At 37.3% G+C, this 22190-nt stretch overlaps 1 long non-coding RNA gene across 1 annotated transcript in view; it reads left to right on the top strand.

Annotated features, from left to right (window-relative positions):
- Positions 1-965: 965 nt before the first annotated feature.
- The window catches only part of LOC104854304, a 32670-nt gene continuing 11445 nt past the window's right edge, over positions 966-22190 (top strand). The window contains exons 1-2 of the long non-coding RNA XR_778043.1: positions 966-1079; positions 14204-14376. This is a non-coding gene — a long non-coding RNA (uncharacterized LOC104854304). The remainder of the gene's footprint in view (positions 1080-14203; positions 14377-22190) is intronic.

The following is a 22190-nucleotide window of genomic DNA, read 5'->3' as shown; positions in this document are numbered from 1 at the left end:
GTTCAACAAGGTTCTGATTGATCTAGTCACTGCTTGCTCCCTGGTCTTATCTCTGGTTACTCAAATTGTTTTGGCTCTGTTTTGCTACTCCCATTTTCTCTAAAGAGTAGCCTTTAGACCTCAGTGCTTTTGTATCTGTGCTTACTGCTAGGGTTTAAGAATCTTAGATTAGGCCTCTGTCCATATGACATATACATTTTATAATATCTCACACTTCCTCTTTAGAGCACTTAGCACAATTGCAATTGTAAGTTATTTATTTTATGATATGTTTAATATAGCTCTTCCCCTACTGTATAAGTTGTATGAAAAGGCCTTGTTGCAACCTATATTCTCAGTAGTGAACACCATGTTTGGCACAAATTAGACTCTTAATGAGTATTTGTGGGATCAGTGAAGAACTTTCTGGAGGAATGCCCTCATTTTACAGAGGATGTAGCAGTTTAGCCAGAACACTCAATAGAATCTGGATTCCAGTTTCTTTAATCAGTTAGTTAAAATGAAGTTTTGACTCATTGAAATTGTCTGGCCTAATTTTTTGCCTTAGCAACTATAGTGCATCAAATAATATTTACCCTTCATTTGTTGGTTGTTATCAACACATCTAAAGGCCAACATTTTAACTGCAGTCAGCACTGATCAAATCCACAGATGCAGAATGTGGAAGAAATCAGTGGATGGAGCCTATGTAAGTCCAGGAGACAGACTGGGAAGTTGCTTTAAACAAATGTGCTCTATATTGGCTGGATTTCTTTCCAATTTCTCCTCCCATGAAAAGTGGTGTGCCAAAAAAGTTGAATGGTTTTGCTTCTGGATTGATGGAGGATTTATATTATGCAGAAATTGTCACCCTTGTGTTGAAAGAAAGAATAATTTTTTTAAAAGTGTCAGTGGCATGTTGGGGCTGTGAGTGACAGTCATGCCTGAATCTAACAGTTCTTTTTTGTTTGTTTTAAATAGCAGAGAGAAAATGGCATCATTTCAAGTTGTCCTGATTTTTAAACATAAGCTGCTAAAATCATCACAAAAGGAGAAGTCCAGGAAGAAGGAGGATGATCTTTGGAATACCCTGAATTCTGGTAATAGCCCACAAGCTTACAGAATGTTGTGATTGAGGGATTAAAATTGTTTTGAAAGCTGTTAGTCTCAGTTTTCCCAAGATATGGGACTTTGAAGAACTGAGGAAACAGAATCTTTACATTTGTCAAAGGCTTCTAAAACTACAGTACTCTTGGCATTTGTTCAAGATTTTAATTTAATAAGATATGTCTTGCATCTTTGAAAAGTTTAGTGCTTTAGATCTTTTTAAAACTTCCCAGTAACTGAAAATGGATCTTTCTCTTTCTGAGTACTTAAAATAACATTTACCTGTTACCGTCCTTCCCAAATTCTGACACTCCTTCCCTTCACACAGTGCTTTACTGCCTTTGTCAGTGTTGCCATCTCTTGCCTTTGAAATGAGGAAGAATTAAACCACAGGGCTAAAAGTTGGAGATGAAAGACTGTAGGGGCGAATGCATGATTTAATTTGGACTGAAGCTAGTTCTATTCCCAAACCATTCCCCAAATAATTTGTCTCCTAAAGAAATTTAGTCATCAAAGTCTAAACACAAACCAGGAATAAAGGCCAAAATTTCATGCATTTAAAAGTGTTATTTCACAGTGTATTTCAGCAGTTAACACTTCAGATAAGATTGGTGTAGTTTAAGATATGCGCCATCTCTTCTAATTAAGAAAATGCCCATGTTCCTATCCTTAGTAGCTTTAAGGGAGGTTTGAATGAATGGGAAGGACTAGGCTTTCCAGCAAGGTAACTGTCAATCAATAAGTGTTCTGGCTACTTGATATTTAGAATAATATGATCAACTAGGAATGCAGTCAATCAATCAAGTAAGGCTTTCTCTGGGTGTGGAGGAGAGCAATGGGGAGAAGTAGTTCTCAGAGTAATGAGAAGATAGAGGTAGTGTTATGGTTACGCTGATTCTACCCAGTGGGAAGTCTATTTTCAGCTTGGATCCCAATAAGGAAGTGACACTTCCTGTCACAGAGATGTTAAACAGTCCCTCCCTTGGCTCTGCCTAAGTGGCATATGTCACCCAAATGTAGACAGAGTCCTCAGAGTGGGAGAGAGAGAACCTGGCCTGCTGTATCATTCCCTGAGGATAAGTAAACCAGGAGCTAGTATAGTTTTGGTAGGCAGAGTTTATCAAGGAAACAAAAACCTCCTCAGTCCTACTTCATACAGAGAAATAAGAAATTAATCAAAGCCAGTACTGAGAAAGTAGAAGAGGAATATAGTATAGAGCACATAAAAGGAAGCCAGAACATCTTAGGAAATAAAGATGGGGTTCTTCCTGTGCCACTCACAGCGTGGACTGGTGCTGGACTGCTCACTGGCCTACAATGAGAAAAAGATGTAATATATGCATTTTAGAGACATTTAGAGAAAGTATTTAGAAAATGTCATAGAGATTTGTTACTGCTGCAGCAGCCAAGTATGATCCTGGATTCTTTTAATTTATCTTGTACTAGAGCTGTTTCACTTGAAGGTGAAAAGGAAACATGAGTGACACATATGTATTACTCAAGCCATACCGAAAGTCCTGAGTCCACTGAATGAGATAACTGACCAAATAGGTGTGTATTTAAATGTCAAACTAAATGTGGACACAAGACAAAAAGATAACAGGCAAGATGGAAGAAACAGTAGACTTGTCTTATTGAACAGGGCTGCTGTTGAGTTCAGACAGTAAGTAATCTGTGGTATGATATTTTAAAGTTAGTGTCTTAGTCCATTTAGTGCTCCTAAAACCGAATGCCTCTGAGGGGGTAGTTTATAAAGAACAAAAATCTCTTCTGGAGGATTGGATGTTTAAGATAAAGACACCAGCAGACTCTGTTGTTTGGTGAGGGCTTTATCTTCTGAGTGGAGAATCTTTCCTCACATGAAAGAAAGTAGGAAGGGAAGTGACTTAGTATTGCTTCAAGCCTCTTTTATAAGTACTGTAATTCTGTTTTTAGCCTAATGATGTCATAAAGGGTCCACCTTTCATTGCTATCATATTGGCTATTTAGCTTCAACATCTAAATTTTGAAGGGGACACATTCAAATTATACCAGTTAATTGATTTGAACCCCAAAGTGTATAAGATCTGGAATTCCTTTGTTCATCAGAAGATAATTTAAATGAGAAAATGATTAGAAATGACTACAGAGGAGTTATGATGGGATGACACATTTTGAATGTAGCAGTGATTCTCAACAGGAATTAGCTATATGTATACTTTCCATAAAGCATGTGTATAATTTTTAGAGTTCTTATATTTTACCCCTTTATTTATTTGTCTGGAAGCTTTGTGAATCATGGGACCCCACTGAGCTATTTCAGACAAAATGCTGTGAGTTGGAATGGCCACAAATGGATATGCTGAATCCTTTCAGAATATTTCATTAACCTAAGAGACCTACTTCCAGCAGAATATGCTACAAATAAATCTTCTTAGTCCTCTGCTCATGAAAGGCTTACATTCTATCTCAGTGAAGTACAGTTTATAAAGAATAACAATCTACAGTTTTAAAATATATGACTTTGGTCTTGGATACTTATTATGTACTAGAGGTGTATATTGGTTTGGATTTGAGCAGTGAGAAAAACAGGAGAGACATACCCCTGATATTAGTCACTCCATTCAGAAAGCCACCAAAAGAATAGGGGGTGGGGACTACGTTGGAGGAAACCCTTAGCAAATGTTATAGGTCTCTTCAGTTAATCCCTCAGCACTCATCTTATCCATGACAGATAGCTTCTTGCCCAGAAACTTGTGTATTTCCATTCTTTGGCCACAGGTACTTAGTTTGCTTGTACTGGGGGAAAACCCCGAATACTGAGTTAACCTTCTCAGGAGTTACCCACATTCAGTGAGAGTTGGTAGCTGGTGGATAAATAATCCATATCCCTCGCTCCATGGGTGAGCCAACTCCAAGATGTCTTCTGCACTATTTACCAGAGATTCACATAAGGATTAAGCCACAGCTCCCTATAGCAGTCAACCATTATTAATTCCCTTTTACTCATTTCCTTCCTTTGTCTTAATTCTCCTTTCTCTTACCAGTGCTTCCTTGGATTACCTAGCCAATAAGGTGCTTGGACCTAGATCTTTGTCTTAGGGTCTGCTCCTTGGATAACTCAAAAGAAGACAATGCCCTATAGTTATAGTCATTAGGACGTAGCAAAATGCTTAAAAATACAGAGTTTCCAGACCCGTCTGTGCCACTTTCCTGTTGCTGAGATACAACATAACTGTAAGGAGGAAAGGTTTATTTCCTCTACAGTTTGTAGAGGTTTCCGGTCCATGGTCGGTTAACTCTAAGGCAGAGGAGCCTGGCAGAGGGCCATGATAGAGGAGGCTTACTTGTGGCATGGCAGGCAGGAAGCAGAGAGAGGGAGCAAGGGAAGAGGGAAGAAGATAAAACCTTCTGTGACACGACCCTAGTGACTTTTCAGACCAGGCTTTACCTCACATCAAAACGTTTAGCTGGTGGAGTAATCCACTGCTCAGCATCCAATCACCACCCGAAAGCCTTACCTGTGAGCACATAAGGCTCTGGAGGGCATCTAGATATAAACCACAACAGGACCAGGAAATGTATGCAAGTACTCGAAGGGCAAATGCACACTTGTATGGTAGGCTTCCTGGCCTTTCTGGATCCAAAAACATTACCATCCACCCGTTCATCCATCCCTCTAACCATCCTTTTAGCCAGCCAGCCAGCCAGCTATTCCCTTTTCCCACTTATCATACAATTATTGAGTTGTTGTTTTTTTTAATATTATGTTAATCACTTTTACGTTGGTTGTCTTTACCTCTATGCTCTAATAATGTCTACTTTGTTTCACAGATACAGCCACACGAATTGGGGTTGCCTCTTTCCTATTATTAAATGCTTGGTTAAAGTGTTATGTGCTTCCTATGTGAACTTCTGTCTTGCTCATTATTTATTCTCATCGTTTTTAAGGATTTTTTATTTTTTGGTGTTTGGGTGTTTTTGGTACCAGGGATCAAGGTTGTCTTTCTCTATGCTCTAATAATGTCTACTTTGTTTCACAGATACAGCCACACGAATTGGGGTTGCCTCTTTCCTATTATTAAATGCTTGGTTAAAGTGTTATGTGCTTCCTATGTGAACTTCTGTCTTGCTCATTATTTATTCTCATCGTTTTTAAGGATTTTTTATTTTTTGGTGTTTGGGTGTTTTTGGTACCAGGGATCAAACTTGGGACCTTGCGCTTGCGAGGCCGGCAGCAGAACCACTGAGCTAAATCCCTGGCTTTTAACGAGTTTATAAACCTTGAGTTCTCGAATCTGATGTGTGACTAAAGGTCAGAGTAGGATGGATGAAGTCGTGGGAATGTATTGTATCTCACACCAACAGCATCCACTTGCCTCCTCCAACTATGTTAGAATAATTTATCTTTTGACTTGGCTTTCTTTCTGATACCCACATGTTTCTCTTAAGGTTGCTATAGTTTGGATATTAAATCTCCCTTGTGGTGGTACTGGGAAATATTAGAAGATTTAAGAGGTAAGGCCTAGTGGGAGGAAATTAGGTCACCTGGAGAATGCCGTTTAAGGGATTTTGGGAACCAAGCCAGCCTCCTGCTTCTTTTTTTTTTTTTGCTTCTTTGATGCTGTGATGTGAACAATTTTCTTTGCCATTCAGTCCCACATAATGCATTGTTGCACCACAGGCCCGTAGACAATGGGGCTCAGCGACCATGGACTAAAATCGTGAGCTAAAATAAACCTTTCCTTTTAGAATTTTATTGTCTCAGATATTTTGTCACAGTGATAGAAAACTGACACAAAATCTCTTATAAATACTATAAATACTATCCATTAATACTAATGAATAGCATCTGCACCATGTTTTATACTTTTCTAAGAACTTCATAAAATTTCAGGATTGGAAGGAATATAAAAGATCATCTAGTCCAGCCACACATGATATCCAAATCTTTCCTACATATGCTTAAATACTCCCACTGATTTCCAAGGCAGTTTCCGCTATCTTCCTGACCTGGAACCATTCCTTGCTGCAAGATGGGCCAAGTACTTTGTAAAGTAAATGTCTGCTTACTGCAGGCCTACAGATCTCATGTTCTCCGATTTAGCTCCTTTATACTCTGATCTCACCTTTAGCTCCTGAACCCTCTGATCCCATTTGTTCTATCCCTTGCTCCTTACTTTATTCTCCCAATACCCTTGCCCACCATTTGATATTCTATCCTTCCATTCCTAGTCATCATCCAGACTTTCTCAAGCTTCATGTGGGGTAAGGAGCTACAGTACTTGTCTTGGTCACTTTCCTCATCACTGGGACAAAATACTTGTAATTTAAAGGAGGAGAGCTTTAATTTGGCTCATACTTTTAGTCTGTAGTTGTCCGGCTCCAAGGCAGGAAGGCATGGTGGGAAGGCCTGGCTTCTTAAATGATGGCATCCCAGAAACAGTGAGCAAAGGGACAATCAGGGGAGGGAACTATGCCTTTCCAGGCCATGCCCCAAGTGACCCACCTAGAACCAGGTTCCAACTCCTAACAGCAAGTTAGCAATCGGCTCCATGCCCTAATCCTCTTCTAAAAACCCTACCTATGAGAGCATGATGCTCTTAGGGGACATCTAAATATAAACCATGATGGGACTCTTTACCTAAAGCTCCTCTTGTTCCAGTTAATTTTGTTACTATTCCAAATCACTTCAAAGTATAAAACAATTATTATTATGTTCATGGGTTCTGTGAGTCAGAAATTCAGGCAGGATGTAGCACAGTTGATTTATCTGTGCCCCATGATGCTAAGGACCTTGACTACAACATCTTGAAGGTCGCAAGAGGGTAAAGGTTTGTTTGTTTGCTCCCATAAGTAGTGGTTGATGTTGACTGTTAGCTGGTATGACTTAATCAGCTGGTGCTTTAGCTAGAACATATGCATGAGGCTTTTCCATATGGCTGCTGGGCTTTTTCATGCCGTGGATACTGGGTTCCCAGAGAAAGAGTACCAAGAGAGAGCCAGGAAGAAGATGTGTACTTTTTATAACATCTTTGGAAGTCACATAGTATCATTTGCTCCATTGGTCAAGACAGTAACAAAGATCTACCCTCATTCAGGGGAGATAATTTCAATTCTGTTCACGAATGGGGGAGAAATAACATCACATTGTAAGAACAAGTGGGATTCGATATACACTAGCACAGCTGTCTTTAGAAAATATAGTCTGAAAAAAAAAAAAGAAAATATAGTCTGACTTATGCTCCTTGTGCCCTAGCACCCAATGACTTCATTCTAAGCCCTGCTCCAAGGGAGGCCCTTAGTCTGGACCCAGTTCTGTGCAAGTTTATACTTTATAATAGATAAAATCTAGTTTTCTGAAGATCCTATACCCTGGCCTTAATTCTTTGTACTTGAGGCCACATGAATCAATCTTATACTTCTTGTGTATTTAAAGAAACTTGTTCATTCATCCTGGGGTTTTTGGTTCTTTAGGCCAGCCATCGTAAGTTTGAGGTTCTCAGTCCATCTTGTACATTCTTATCTGGCAGGCTTTTAAATCCTTTAAAATGCTGAGACTGTCAAATGAATACATACTCCAGATGTGATGCCCCTATTTCAGATTAGAGAATGATGGGCACTCTTGTGATATAGTTCTGAACAGCCTTCACTCAGTCAGCCCAGGCTGTTCTGGCTTTAATTTCTGGTAGCCACGTGGTACCATTGACTCATACTCAGCCTATTGTCAACAAAATCTCCAAAATCCTCTTCCATGTATTGCTGCTAATCCATGTTCTTCACTCTGTACTTGAGGTTTTTTTTAAACTAAAGTTCAAAAGTTTTCATTTTCTCTGCTGAAGCTCATCTCAATAAGTTGAACATCCTAGCCTGTTAAATCATTTTGAAGATCGAGTATTGTATGTACTAGAATTCTTTCCAAAGGTGCATGTGGCCTCAAAATTCTGTTATGCCATCCAAGAACAACTAAGTCATTGATAAATGTGTTGAACACATATGTGATTTCTTGTTTGATGAGACTATGGACCAGTGCTGAACATATGGCAAATGTGCCACAGCAGGGACGCAGAGCCCTCTCTGTCAGCACTGGAGCCAAGTTGCCCTAGCAGCTGAGCATCAGATATTCAGGTTTAATTATGCTGTTGGCACTCTGTGCTAAATAAGTGGATTTGAGTTGTAAGCCTCTAAAGGGTTCGGCACACTGATATAGATCATCAGACGTGGACAAGCAGGTAAAATCACCCCTTCTTTTGAGAAGAAGGAACTAGAACTCAGAGAGGATTAAGATCTGCTCAAAGTCACATTACAACAGGTGTGGCAAAGGAGGAACTTGAATCTGTATTCTCTGCTCTTTTGCTACACCACCAAGCTAGTCCTCCAACTCTGGACACTTGGCTATGGAGGATTCAGAGGAGGAGCAAAGAACAAACTACGTGAGATGAAAATAAGCTCTGATGGTGACTTGTGGGAAGAAAAACATGAAACATTCCTTTCCTGATTTCCTTTTCTACTGCAGTGCATTTGTCTACTTATATTCAAAACCCTCAGTCTCTGAAAGCTGTTTTCTGAGCTGTCTCCTTGAATCATACACTGACATAAATATACATCTCTTATGAAAAGGTACCAGAAAGCAAAACTGGGAAGAACCTCCATGTCTGTCAGAGTTGAGGTGATCAAGAATGCAGCTGAGCAGAATAACCACCAGACCCAGTTAGCTCTGAAAGTCCTTGGAAACTGCTTGGTCCTGGGAAAATCAGAGGGTTCATCGCTGTGATAATGAATTCTAGGTGTCTCCTTCACTGAATTGAGGAATACTCAGAGAACTGAAGAAGCATTATTTGGGGGTGTAGATTGGCATGTGAGTCTGCATGGATGCAGTAAGGACATCCAGTCTTATTGTGGGTGAGCACATCCAGTTGGCTGGGGGCCCAGATAGAACAAAACAAAGGAAAGGGACATGGTCTCACTCTCTGTTCCCGAGAGCTGGCGTACATTCTTCTTTTCCTGCCCTTGGTATCAGAACTCTAGAGTCTTTGGCTTTTGAACCCCAGGAATTACATCAGAATCCTCCTCTACCCGAGGTTCTCAGGCCTTTAGAGTTGAACTGAGCCATGCTACTGGCATCCCAGATCCTTCAGCTTTCAAGCAGCCTGTTCTGGGCCTCCTCAGCTTCCATAATAATGTGAACTACTTCCCCAACAGACCCCTTCTTGTATGTCTCTATCTATCCTATTGATGATGTGTCTCTGAGAACCCTGAGTAGCACAGTGTAGCAGTCTACCCTCTAGTCTCCTCTTTTGGGTTGTACTGGCATAAGGAGACCATAAATTCTTCGATAGGTCTTCCATCAAAAAGTAAAGTCTATTTCCTCTCCCTTTGAGTCTGGATTGCTCTGTGATGATATAAAATACAAGGAAGTGGTGCTGGGGCCGTTTCCTTGCTCAGGCCTTAAAACATTAGCAGTTTCCATTTCCTATCTCTTGAAACACTTTCTCTTAGAGTCCTGAACCACCTCTAAAGAGGTCCGGTTACTCGGAGACTGCCATGCTGAAGTGATTGCACGTGGGCATTCCTGTTAACACTGCGTGCTGGGCACAGCTTTCCATCCAACACCGTGGTACCAGGCAGGAAAGAGAAGGTGTTTTGGACGCTGCAGACCAGCCTGTGAATACCACCAAATGAACGCCACGCCTGAGGTTACCAAGCACATTCATTTAGGCCGTGGGAAATAAAAAGAATTGTTCCACCGAGTTTCAAATTTCTGGCTCACAAAATAAGATAAAATGAAATGGTTTTTTTTAAGCTGCCAGCTTTTGGGGTGGTCAGTTATACAGCAAGAGATATCTGTAGCAAATGCTAAAACCGGCCTAAGTAAACCCTATCTCATTTTTCTAATCCGTGTTATACACAGTGGGCTGTGTATCTGAATGTTCTACATAAGATCTACGTCATTTCTGGCGAACTTTAGCAAGCCTCTTCTGTATGAGTAAATGGTGCAGGGTGAGCTGAGATGCTGGCTCTTACTTCCTGCATCCACGCTTCCTGTATCCGCTTGGCATGCCATCTTGGCACACTTCCTTCCCTGTGGTCTGGCTCATCTCTGAGAAGTGTGCTTCATGGACGCCTTATGATGAGATTCACATTTTCCATTCCAGTCTTTGGCAATATTTTAGCAGTAACAGACTGCACCCTCTAGGCTATTGTCTCGTGCGTTGCCACATTTATCAGAAAATACTTGACTGATTCTCTACAATATGGCTCCATGACTAAAAATCTGACTGATAAAACTGTAGGTTCCTGGAGTGCAAGGGCTTTGTTCTAAGTGTCCTTGGGCTTCCAGGAGCTTCTCTTTGGAGGAATTAATACATTCTCACCCCTGAGGTAGTACCAAGTAGCTGTTCTTCTGCTACTTCCCATACACATTTAACTTAAGCACTTTTTAGTGACTTCCAGTTTCAAGGAAAGACAATTCTTAAGAAAGAGTAGAGTTCGTTGTTGTTATGAGATTTTTAAATAGGAAGGGGATGAAAGGGCCTTGCATCATTTTGAGACTCCTCAGCCCTCAATTCTCAATGAATAATTTGCTCCTGATCCTCTTCATGCTTAAAACCTTTGACATTCCTTGGACTGTGAGAAAGAGGAAGGTGACACAAATGTTCAGTTATCATGTGTTGGGGCGGCAGGAACAAATGTCAGGTTGAGGCTCACAGAGTCAGCTCACAGTTAACAGCTATGTGGGAAAAATATTCCCTGAATAATCTCGAAATGTTGAGACTGTAAGGGACCAATTAAAAAAGAAATACAAGAACATGGAGATAATAGGTCGAGGTGGAATTAACACAGGAACTCTAGTCTCTATTCTCCCAGTCAAATGCTCTTAACACCATACCACGTTACCATGTGAATTTCTAGATCAGAAGGAGAGAATCATATGCATTTGACTCCCCGTCCTCTCTCCAAAATCTACAGAAATTAGGATGAAAGTTCAGAGGAAACAAACCCCTAGCAACGTGAAGAGTGGAAGCAGGTTTATCATCACATGGGAGTTATTAACAAATGTTTGGAAGGCAGACAGTGAAAAGGTACACACTGACAGGTAAACAGATGGAGGAGCCTGCCACTGCCAGAAGGAGGTCTGTCACTCACCCTGGAGCCCATCTTTCCAGGAGGGCTGGAAGCCTGGACTTGCCAGGTAGAGGTAGTGTGGGAGGTGGCACATAAACTGTGGGGGAAGTGTGTGCTGGAAAGCTGCCTGTGGCAAGGCTGTGCCAGGTCCCCTCCCCAGCCCGTAATGCCTAAGTACTCCCTTGTCTCACCCATGGGGCTGCAGAAGAGCTGACAGCTGCAGGTTCATCTTCAGGACAAACCTGGGTATGCTGTCAGCCCAAGACATCATAAAAGCTGCCTAGGGAGAGAGTAAGAGTTTCCAATGTGGATGGCTGGAGTCCTGTGGCAAAGTCCCTTGTTTCTCAAGGGGGAAGAGGTTAAGTAGTAAGCAGCTCCCCAGTCTCACACTCTAAAGTGAAGCTGCTGTCAGTATACATGGTCATTGTGTGGAGGCAGCGGTGCCCCCATATTCAGGGAGAAGCCTCTTAAGGAAGAGACTCACACAACTGAGAGGAAATTGCCAGCCATTGCATTGGCCTGTGTGCTCCATTGTTTTTTGATGAATGGGAGACTAAGAATGCTTAGAAACCATTTTTTCAAGAAAAAGGGAGCAAGGGGGGAAAAAACAGACTATGGAGAATTGAACATTTAAAGACAACTCCTATTTAAATCAATGAGAACAATTGCAGCAAAGATGTGATCGAGGAATGAGACAAAGTTCTTGGAAATGAAAAATGTTTGCTATACATCAAAACAAATGATAGGAATGAAATATATAACTTATTGAATAAAATAGGAATCCATAAGTCTGTGCAGACTTTAAACAGATAGATAAGAAAAAAGCTCTTCTTAACAATAGCATGATTACTAGTTACAATAGTAGAAAGGATAGAATTATTAAATCACTATTTTGCAAATACCAGAGTACTAATTAATTCAGGCAAGTAATTTATAAGGGAAAAAATTGGTGACAGTTTGATGAAGAGTAGGCTATTATAACAGGCTATCTAGTTTTAAAGAATTGTCCTACAGATTATTTATAAATTATAAATGGGAGATAAATTTATCATGAGTGGAGAATCTTGGTAGTTACCTCTTTAATCTGATGATCTAAGTCAACATCACCACTTGAATCAGCACCGTGTGTCTCTTGTGCTATACTAGGAAAGCTGTACTACAAATACACAATCCAAGTCCAAACATGAGGAAACATTAGATAAAGCCACAGTGATGAGACTCTGCAAAATTAATGGTTTGTGCTTTTCAAAAATGTCAGTGTCATGAAACACAAGGAAAGACTGAGGAACCGTACCAGCTTAAAGAAAATCAAAGAGATACCAAAACTAAATGCAGTGCATAATCCTGCATTGACATTTAGACTTAAAAAAAAATCTGTAAAAGATTTTTATGGGGATAATTGACCAAATTGGAATAAACCTGCAGAGTAGGTAATACTACATAAACTTAAGTTTTTCTGTTGTCTGGTAATTTTAGGAATTTAACATAGAAATATTTTAGGGAAATACTCTCAAATGTTCGGCAAGAGGGAGAGAGAGAGAGATAAAAGCAAATGTGACAAATATCAACTGATGAATCTGAATGGGAGGTATAAGATAATTCTCTATGCTATTCTGACAACTTTTCTATTCTAAATTTCAAGACAAAATATTTGCAGGAAAATAAAGTTAAGTGAAAATGAGCAGTAATATTTGCAACATGTATTACAGATAAAGAGAATACGTATTGGTTTATGCATATGTACAAAGAGCCCTTAAAAACAGAAGAGAGGGGGCCTTAAAAGGTAAGCTATGAGAGAGGCAGGGAAGACTGGCAGCGTATCACAGTCTCTCTAGGACTCAGCCTTCACACACAGGGAACATGGGCATGGAAACAGAAGAGGCCCCATGAGTCACTATCCCTCTGCCATACGGATGATCTCAGCACTGTAGGCCGTGGAAATAAACCGCTCACTCAAATGTGCAGAGGAAATTTTTGGACTTATTTCTCTTTTTACTTGTTTATTTTGGGGTTTGTTTTTTCTCTTTATGCTACTTTTTTATTCTTTTTTTTTCTGCTACTTCTGCTTAACTCTAATAATTTTTTCTTTCATTGGATTATTTATCTCATTTTTCTCTCCTCATCATCTGTTTTTTCTTTTACTAATTTTACTTCTGTCATTATTCCCTTACTCCATACCTTCTATTATTATTATTATTATTATTATTATTATTATTAATCTTTCTTAATTTTTAGATAATTATTTGATTCTATGCTACTATTCTATTCTATATATCAATATTCTATTGATAATGGTGGTATAATAGTTGTATTTACCATATGTCAATATTTGGCTTATCTTTGTGTCTATATTATAACTACAGATCTCTTTTCTTCCATTAAAAGTAGTATCCTGGTAGCATCATTAGTTTTTTATGGTATATTTTATTAGTTCTAATGGTATATATCAATAACTGATTTGTTTTTAACTATTGCTGATTTCTTTGCCATTGCCAGTGATGGGATAGTTGCTGCTATATGGTATTTTTTACAGTATGTCAATATCTAGTTTGTCATCAACATTACTGCTATAGCTGGGGATTTGACTCAGTGGTTCTGCTGCCTGCCTCACAAGCACAAGGGCCTGAGTTTGATCCCAAAAATAAAACAAAACAAAACAAAACCCCCCAAAACATTACTGCTGCTTGTTTTTTCCTCTCTGAATAATGTTGGGAATCAAGCCTCCAGAAGAAGATTAAGTATTGTGATAGTTCATTGTGATACCAACTTGAATGGATTAAGAAATGCCTAGCAGATTAGTAGAATACAATTCTCCGTGTGTCTGTGGATTATTGACATGTAGGCTACAAATTGAGGAGGGAGGACCCACCCTAGATATGGGTGGCACTAACTAATATGCTTGTAACTTGGACAGAATAAAAGGAGAAAGGAGGGGAAAGTCTTGCATTTTGTTTCTCTGGGAGAATACTGGTCTTTGCTATCACCTGTGTATGTTTGTCTCTCATTCCTTTAGGCTTTCAGTGTAGAATCTTCAGCCTTTCAGTGAAGACTCTTCAACTTTTTAACACAGACTCACACTGACTGCAGTGAGCTCCAGGCCTTCAACTTCTGACTGGTCCTCTGACCTTTTCAGCGCTCAGGTGACCATTTTGAATTTTGCCACTCCTGATTCTTCAGGTGGTCAATGTAAGTCAATTTAGTAAATTCTAGTTTCCTCTAGTGAAATTTAACTGCTATAGGCACTAAGAAGACCCCTGGAATATTAGGCTGAGTGGGTTAAAAAGGGGTATAGACACCAAAACACAACCAAACAAAAAGACAGATCATACAGATACAGATTCTAATTGAAGAGATCTCCACAGTAGTGACAGAGTTTTGTATCCTAACTAATCTTCAACTTGCAACACAAAAACAATAGAAATATGAGAAAACAAGGGAATGAAATACTTGTAAAACCCTTAACACCCCAAACGCTTATTTCATGGGCCCTGAAGTAGAAGAAATTCTAGGTAAAGAACTCAAAAACCAAATGATCAAAATGCTTGAAGAGACCAAAGAAAAAACACATAAGCAAATTCATAATATGTTTAGTGAATTAAAGAAGATTTTATTAAACAAAGAATTTTACTAATAAAATGTTTGATGATCTTAAAGAAGAAACAAACAATAAACTGAGTTAAACAAGACAGTACAAGATCTTAATGACCAGTTGGGTAAGGAATTAAAAATTATAAAAGAAAGCAAACAAAAATACAAGCTCTGAAAAAATCAATAGAAAAAAATGGATAGCAGATATAAGGAGAGAATAGAGCGTCAGAAATTAAAGACAGGGTAGGTATAATAGATACTCTAAAAACAAAACAGCATGCAAGTTGGATCCAACAGCTGCTAGATGACAAAACAAAACAAATAAACCAACAACAGAATTGTAGAAATAAAAGAAAAATTTAAAGATGACTCAAAAAATATAAAATTATTCACTAAAGTCACAGCAGAAAAGTTTCCAAAGAAACTTCCAGGGAAAGAATTCAATGTCCAATTTCAAAAGGAATATAGAACCCCAAATAACAGAGAACAGAAAAGGACCTTTACATAATAATCATATCAAAAATCCAGAAATTCAACAAAAGGAGAGAACGCTGAAAGATATTACAAAACAACAGAAAATTAACTGTAAAGGTAAACCTAGCAGGATTAGAGTGGATTTCCTAACATAAACCTTAGTGGCCAGGAGACCTTGGAATGAAGTTTTTTCAAGCCCTAAAACAAAGCAACTGTCATCCCAGACTTCTGTATCCTGAAAAATTACCTTTCTAAATTGACAGAGAAGACTTCCTATGACAAATAAATCCTAAAGGAATACATTTCAAAAAATAGACAAATCTGAGACAGAGACAAGGTAGTTAATGGCACCAAAAGAGCCCCAAACAAAGTATACATCCAACTGGGAGAGTAGTTGAATGAAAGAAAGAGAGAAAGAAAGAAAGAAAGAAAGAAAGAAAAGGAGAATTAGCACTGGAAAAATAATGCAATGGTAGGTTTCAGTAAATGCCTTGTAGTACTAACTCTGAATGTCAGTGATCTTAACTCCCCAATCAAAATGCAGACTGGCAAATTGGATTGAAAAAATATGATCATATATTGCCTAGAGAATACCTACTTCATCCAAAAGGGTTGTGATATTTAAGCTTTTGTATCTGATTTATTTCACTTAACATTATGGTCTTAAGGTGCATCCATTTTCTCACAAATAACTCGTTTATCTTTCTTTATGGTAGAGTAATTTTACATCATGTGTAAACACTACATTTTATTTATCCATACATCTGTTGATGGATGTATAGGCAGTTTCCAAGATTTAGCTATTATGAATTGTGCTGCTATAAACATGGATTTGCATGTATTATGGTCATATGATGTCTTTAACTCTTGGGGGAAGATGCCTAGAAGGCAAATATCTGTGTAAAATGGAATTTCTATTTTTAGTTTTTAGAGAAATCTCCATACTGATTTCCATAGTAGTTGTAATAGTTTACATTCACACCAACAATGTAAAGGGTTCCTTTTTCTCCAAAGCCTTGCCAGCATTTGTATTATTTGATTTTTTGATGATGGCCATTCTTTCTGGATTGAGATAGAGTATCAGTGTTTTTTAATTTTCATTTATCTAATGGCCCATTGTATTGAACATTTCTTCATGAATTTCTTGGCCATCCATACTTCTGTGAAATGCCTATTCATTTTAATTGCTCATTTTTAAAAACTAAATCTTTTAATTGGGGGGGAAGTCTAAATTTTAAAATTCTTTATATATTCTAGTTATTAGTCCTTTGTCTGAGGAATAGCTGGCAAATTTTTTTCTCCCACTCTCTAAGTTGTTTTTTTCACTTTTTTTTTTTTCAGAGTGGAATCCTTTTAATTTGATATGATCCCATTTGTTGTTTCTTGGTACTATGGTTTTTTACAATTGAAGGTTTTGTTTTGTTTTGTTTTGTTTTTGTACCAGGGATTAAACTTGGGTCTTTGCACTTGCAAAGCAGATTGCAGAACCACTAAACTAAATCTCCAGCCCACAATTGGAGTTCTGATCAGAAAGTCCTTGCCTATACCTATGTCTTAAAGAGATTTACCTTTTTATCTTCCAACAGTTTAAGTATTTCTATTTTAACATTTAGTTTGTTGATCTAATTTGATTTTAATTTAATACATGTTGAGAGATACGAGTTTAAATTTGATCTTCTGCATGTGGATAGACAAATTTTTCCAGCATCATTTATTAAAGTAGCTATCTTTCCTCCAGTGTATGTTTTTGGCCCCTTTGTCAAGGATCAAAGAGTTGAATTCCTCAGAGTTGTATATTCATCCTTTGTTCTGCTCCATTGATCTACATGTCCGTTTTTGTGCCATTACCACGCTGTTTTCATCACTGTCACTTTGTAATATAATTTCAAGTCTAGAATGATGATACTACCCACTTTGTTTTTGTTACCCAAAATTGCTTTTGTTGTTCTGGTCTCTTCTGGTTCCGTATTAATTTTAGGATTGTTTGCTTTAGTTCTGTGAAGAATGTATTTGTATTTTGATTGGAATTGCAATACATTTATATACTAGTTTTGAAAGTATAGCCATTTTGATTATATTGGTTAGGCCTATTCAGCAACAGGGAATATCTTTTCATTTTCTGATATCTTCTTCTATTTTCTTTTTCATAGTGCTGTAGTTTTTGCTGTAGAGATCTTTCACTTTCTTAGCTAGGTTATCTCCTAAGTATTTAATTTTTCTTGTGCACCAACTCTTAGTGTATCCAACTTCATATAAAAAACTAAAGGAGCAGATAGATACTAATATAGTTACGGCAGGTACTCCAATACTCCTCTCTCACAATTAGAAAGTTCAACCAAATAACAAAATTAACATCAGACAGCAGCAGAATACACATTTTCTCAAGAGTACACAGAACTTTTCACAAAATATATCAAAAAAAAAAAAAATTTTAAACCACACCATTGAACAACTTGACTTAACAGATACCTAAAAATTGTTTCATCAGACAGCAGCAGAATACACATTTTCTCAAGAGTACACAGAACTTTTCACAAAATATATCATATCTTAGGGCACAAAGCATGCTTAAATTAATACAAAAATTGAAGTAATCTTCTGTATATTATTGGATCATAGTGGAATGAAGTTAGAAATCAATAGTAAAAGCACAGACATGACATAAACACATAGAGATTAAACAATGTATTATTGAATATTTAGTGGCTCACAGGAAAAATAGGGAAGGAAATGAAGTTCCAAGAGTTAAATGACAATGAAAACATAACCTCCCAAAACATATGGGACAAAAAAGCAGTTCTAAGAGTGAAGTTATGAATTCACACTTTTAAAAAATTTAGCAATCGCAAAGAACTAGCCTTATACCAAAGTAAAAAATGGACCTACCAAGAAGAGAAAATTATATGCCATCTCCTTAATGAACATAGATGAAAAAATACTGAGCAAGATTTTGGCAAACAGAATGCAACTAATTATTTAAAAGATTATACATCACAATGAAGTAGGCTTCTTCCCAGTGATACAAGGATGGTTTAATATACATAAATCAATAAATATACCACTTAAACAGAAACAAGGACAAAAATTACATGATCATCTCAATAGATGTAGAAAAAGTCTTCAATAAAATCCAATGTCTAGTCCTGATAAAAATCTGATGAAAATAGGTCTAAAATATCTCAATCTGATAAAGACAGTTTATTTAAGACAGACCTATTGACAGCATCACACTAAACAGGAAAAACTGAAAGCATTTCCTCTAAAATCAGGAACAAGACAAAGGTATCCACTCTCACCATTCCTCTACAATATAGTATTTGTAACTTCAGCCGAAGCAATTGAGCAAGAGCAAAAAACTTAAAAAGATACATAGCAAAGGAAGAACTCAACTATCTTTTTCTGCAAATGATATGATCTGATCTATTATATAGAAGACCCAAACATCTTCACTTAAAAATACCTAGAACTAACAATCAAATTCAGCAATTTAGCAGGATACAAAAATCACACAAAAATCAAGAGCATTCCTATACACAGTGAACACACTAAGAAAGAAATAAAGAAAACAATCCCATTCACAATAGCTTCAAAAAACTAAATACTTAGGCGTTAACTCAACCAAGAAGCAAAAGATCTCGTTAAAAAAGCTAGAGTACCCTGAAAATGGCGATCAAAGAGGACAACAATAAATGAAAAGACACCCCCATTCCTCGATCAGCAAAATGAATGGTTCTCAAAATGGCTATATTTCCTAAAATATATATATTGATTTAATGCAATACCAATCAAAATAGCAACAACATTCTTTACAGAACTATAAAAAAACAATCCTAAAGTTTTAATAGAACTAGAAGAGACTCAAAATAGCAAGAGAAATTCTGGGCAACAAGAGCATAAGAGGAGGCATTATAATCTTGGATTTCAAGTAATATTACAAAACTACTGTGATAGAAACAGCATGGTACTGGCACAAAAATAGATGTGCAGATCAATGGAGCAGAAAAGAGGTTGCAGAAACAAACTTGGACACTTTCAGTTACATGATGTTTGGCAAAGGGTCAAAAAAACATGCTGGAGAAAATACAGCTCCTTGAACAGTTTGTTCTGGGGAAACTCATTATTCACATGCAGAAGAATGAATCAAGACCCATATCTCTCACTCTGTACAAAAATAAAATAAAAATGTATCAAAGGCTTAGAATTAAAACAAATATTCTGCTGAAAGATAAAAATAGTTTAAAGTCTTAAAGACATAGGCACAAGCATAGACATAGGCAAGGGCTTTCTGAACAGAAACCTGGTTAAACAAGAAATATTACCAAGATCAACAAATAGGATCAGATCAAGTTAAAAAGCTTCTGCACAGCAAACAACCAACAGAGTGAAAAGAAAACCTACAAAATGGGGAAGAGGTTTTGCTAGCTACTCCTCAAAGGACATATACCTAGAATATAGAAAGACTTCAGAAACCTTAGATCCTCCAAAATAAAAGCCCCAATCAAAAATTGGGCAGTTGAAAAAAATAGCACTTCTCAAAGAAAGAAGTACAAATGGCCAACAAGTTCATGAAAAAAATCTTCAGCATCTCTGGCCACTAGGGAAATGCAATTTAAAGCAACCCTCAGATCCCAGCTTCCTCCAGAACGAATGACTATCACTAAGAACTCAAAACAAGAAACACTGGTAAGGTTATGGGGTAAAAGAAACCTCATATAGAAGCAATGTAAACTAGTTGGTGGGAATATAAATTAGTACAACCACTATGGAAATTAGAATGAAGATTCCTCAAAAAGCTAAGGTTAGAAATTCTATTCAACCCAGTTATACACCTTCTGGAAATCTTCTGCCAAAAGTTAGACATATTGCAGTGATACAGGCATACCCATATTTACAACAGCACAACTCACAATAGCTAAATCTTGAAAATGGCCTCTATGTCCATCAGCAGACGAATAAATAAATAAAATATGGTGTATATACATAAAGGAGTACTGTGAAGTCATGAAGGAGGATAAATTTGAGTCATTTTTTAGGAAAATGAATGAATCTTGAAACCATAGTGCTAAGTGAAATAAAGCAGGTACAGAAGGTTAAATATTACATGGTTTAAATTATATGAGAAACTCAAAGCATACATACTTTAAAGAATAAAATAAAAGATAAGTAATAGGAACCACGACAGTAGAACTTTTGGAGATGGAAAGGGGTTATGGGGATAGGTTGAAAGGGGAGAGAGAAGTAAAAAGAATTAAGATGTGCTGTATATATGTACTGGTTTCCCATGATGAATGTATTCATTATAAATTACAGAGATATCCTAATTTAAACAATAAATGAAAGAAAGAGTTATAAGTAGAAGTTGAATACAAAAATAGGTCATATAAAAAGACTAATGGCCCTCAAATTTGGAAAAAAATTCTCTACTCATTTTAAAACAAATGTAAACTAAAACCAAACTGAAATACCATTTCACCTATTAATTAATGAACATGAGAAATTTTAACAACATTGCTTTTTGATAAGACTGTGAGGAAATCTGGCACTAGAATACATCACTGGATTGCAAAGTGATCAAATCCCAATGGAATAGGATTTGTCAATGTCTGTAACACAATACCTATTTGTACACTTAGCTTTTGACCCCACAATCCAGTGTCAGGCAATTATTCTGAGAATAAATCTTTGACAGTCTGAAACAGTATTTTACAAGATTATTTATTATAGTACTAACGATAACATTAAAATATTATAAATGACCTAATATTCATTTTATGAGGATGTCTAACAAAATATCTCAGACTAGGTATTTTAAGCAACAGAAATTTATGTTCTCACAGTTCTGGAGACTGGAGTTCCAGACCAAGCTATCAGCAGGACTGGTTTCTCCTGAGGACTCTTGCTTCCTGTGTCCCCACATGACCTTCCTTCTGCTGTCCTCTTCTTACAAGCATACAAATCATGTTGGATTGGGCCTCAACCTTAAGACTTTCTTTAACCTTATTTGCCTCTGTAAAGGTCCTATCTGCAAATACTTTCTTTCTTTCTTTCTTTGGTACTGAGGATTTAACTCAGGGCCTTGAGCTTGCGAGGCAGGCGATGGAACCACTGAGCTAGATCCCCGGCCCTGCAAATACTTTCTTAAGAGTTCAGGGATAAATCTTCAATATACCAATTTTGAAGGATCGCAGTGCAGTGCATAACACTCATCCATGGGCCAGTAGTTGAATAGACCATAAAATATCCACAAAAGGGATTATCATGAAGCTGTTTTAAAAGCACCAGAGAATTCTCTCTCTCACTAGGAAGCATTTATAAATGAAAAAAAGGTGTAAATACTCTGTATATTATCTAGGAAAGAAGAAAAAATACACATAAGCTTTTATACATATTTAAAACATGCTTATATATACATATCTATGTATACTTTATCTTGCATACATAAATATATACATAGAAAATTTGGAATAGGCTTATATGCATTTTATGTGCATATAGAATACCAAGAATAATGAAAACAATTATGCTGTGTACACTCGTACAATATAGTGAATATAAGTGTATATGCATATACATATACATAGAGAATATATGTATATGAAAATCTCTAAGCCTTCTCTGAAATTGACAATTTCAAGCAACCAAATTGGGTCACTGACCACATACGCCAGCTCATTTTACTTGTAGTTCCTCCTGTGAATCACATTCCACTATATGTTGCTTAAGCCGACAGAGGTTTATTTTTCTCTATAACAAATATATTAGCAGCCCAGACTAATGCTTAATTTAGATGGGCTGTTTCTGTATTTCCACTCAGCCATTCTTAGAATGGGCTTATTGCCTTATGATCATAGTATACCTGCTATGGTTCCAAGATTCATATCTATCTGTCTACACACACACACACACACACAGAGAGAGAGAGAGAGAGAGAGAGAGAG

The sequence above is a fragment of the Fukomys damarensis genome, unplaced genomic scaffold (genome assembly GCF_012274545.1).
Source record: "Fukomys damarensis isolate Sample0158 unplaced genomic scaffold, DMR_v1.0_HiC HiC_scaffold_28, whole genome shotgun sequence".
NCBI classification, from domain to species: Eukaryota; Metazoa; Chordata; class Mammalia; order Rodentia; family Bathyergidae; genus Fukomys; species Fukomys damarensis.
The sequence above is the reverse complement of the archived record's forward strand: the minus strand, read 5'-3'. Positions and strand labels throughout refer to the sequence as shown.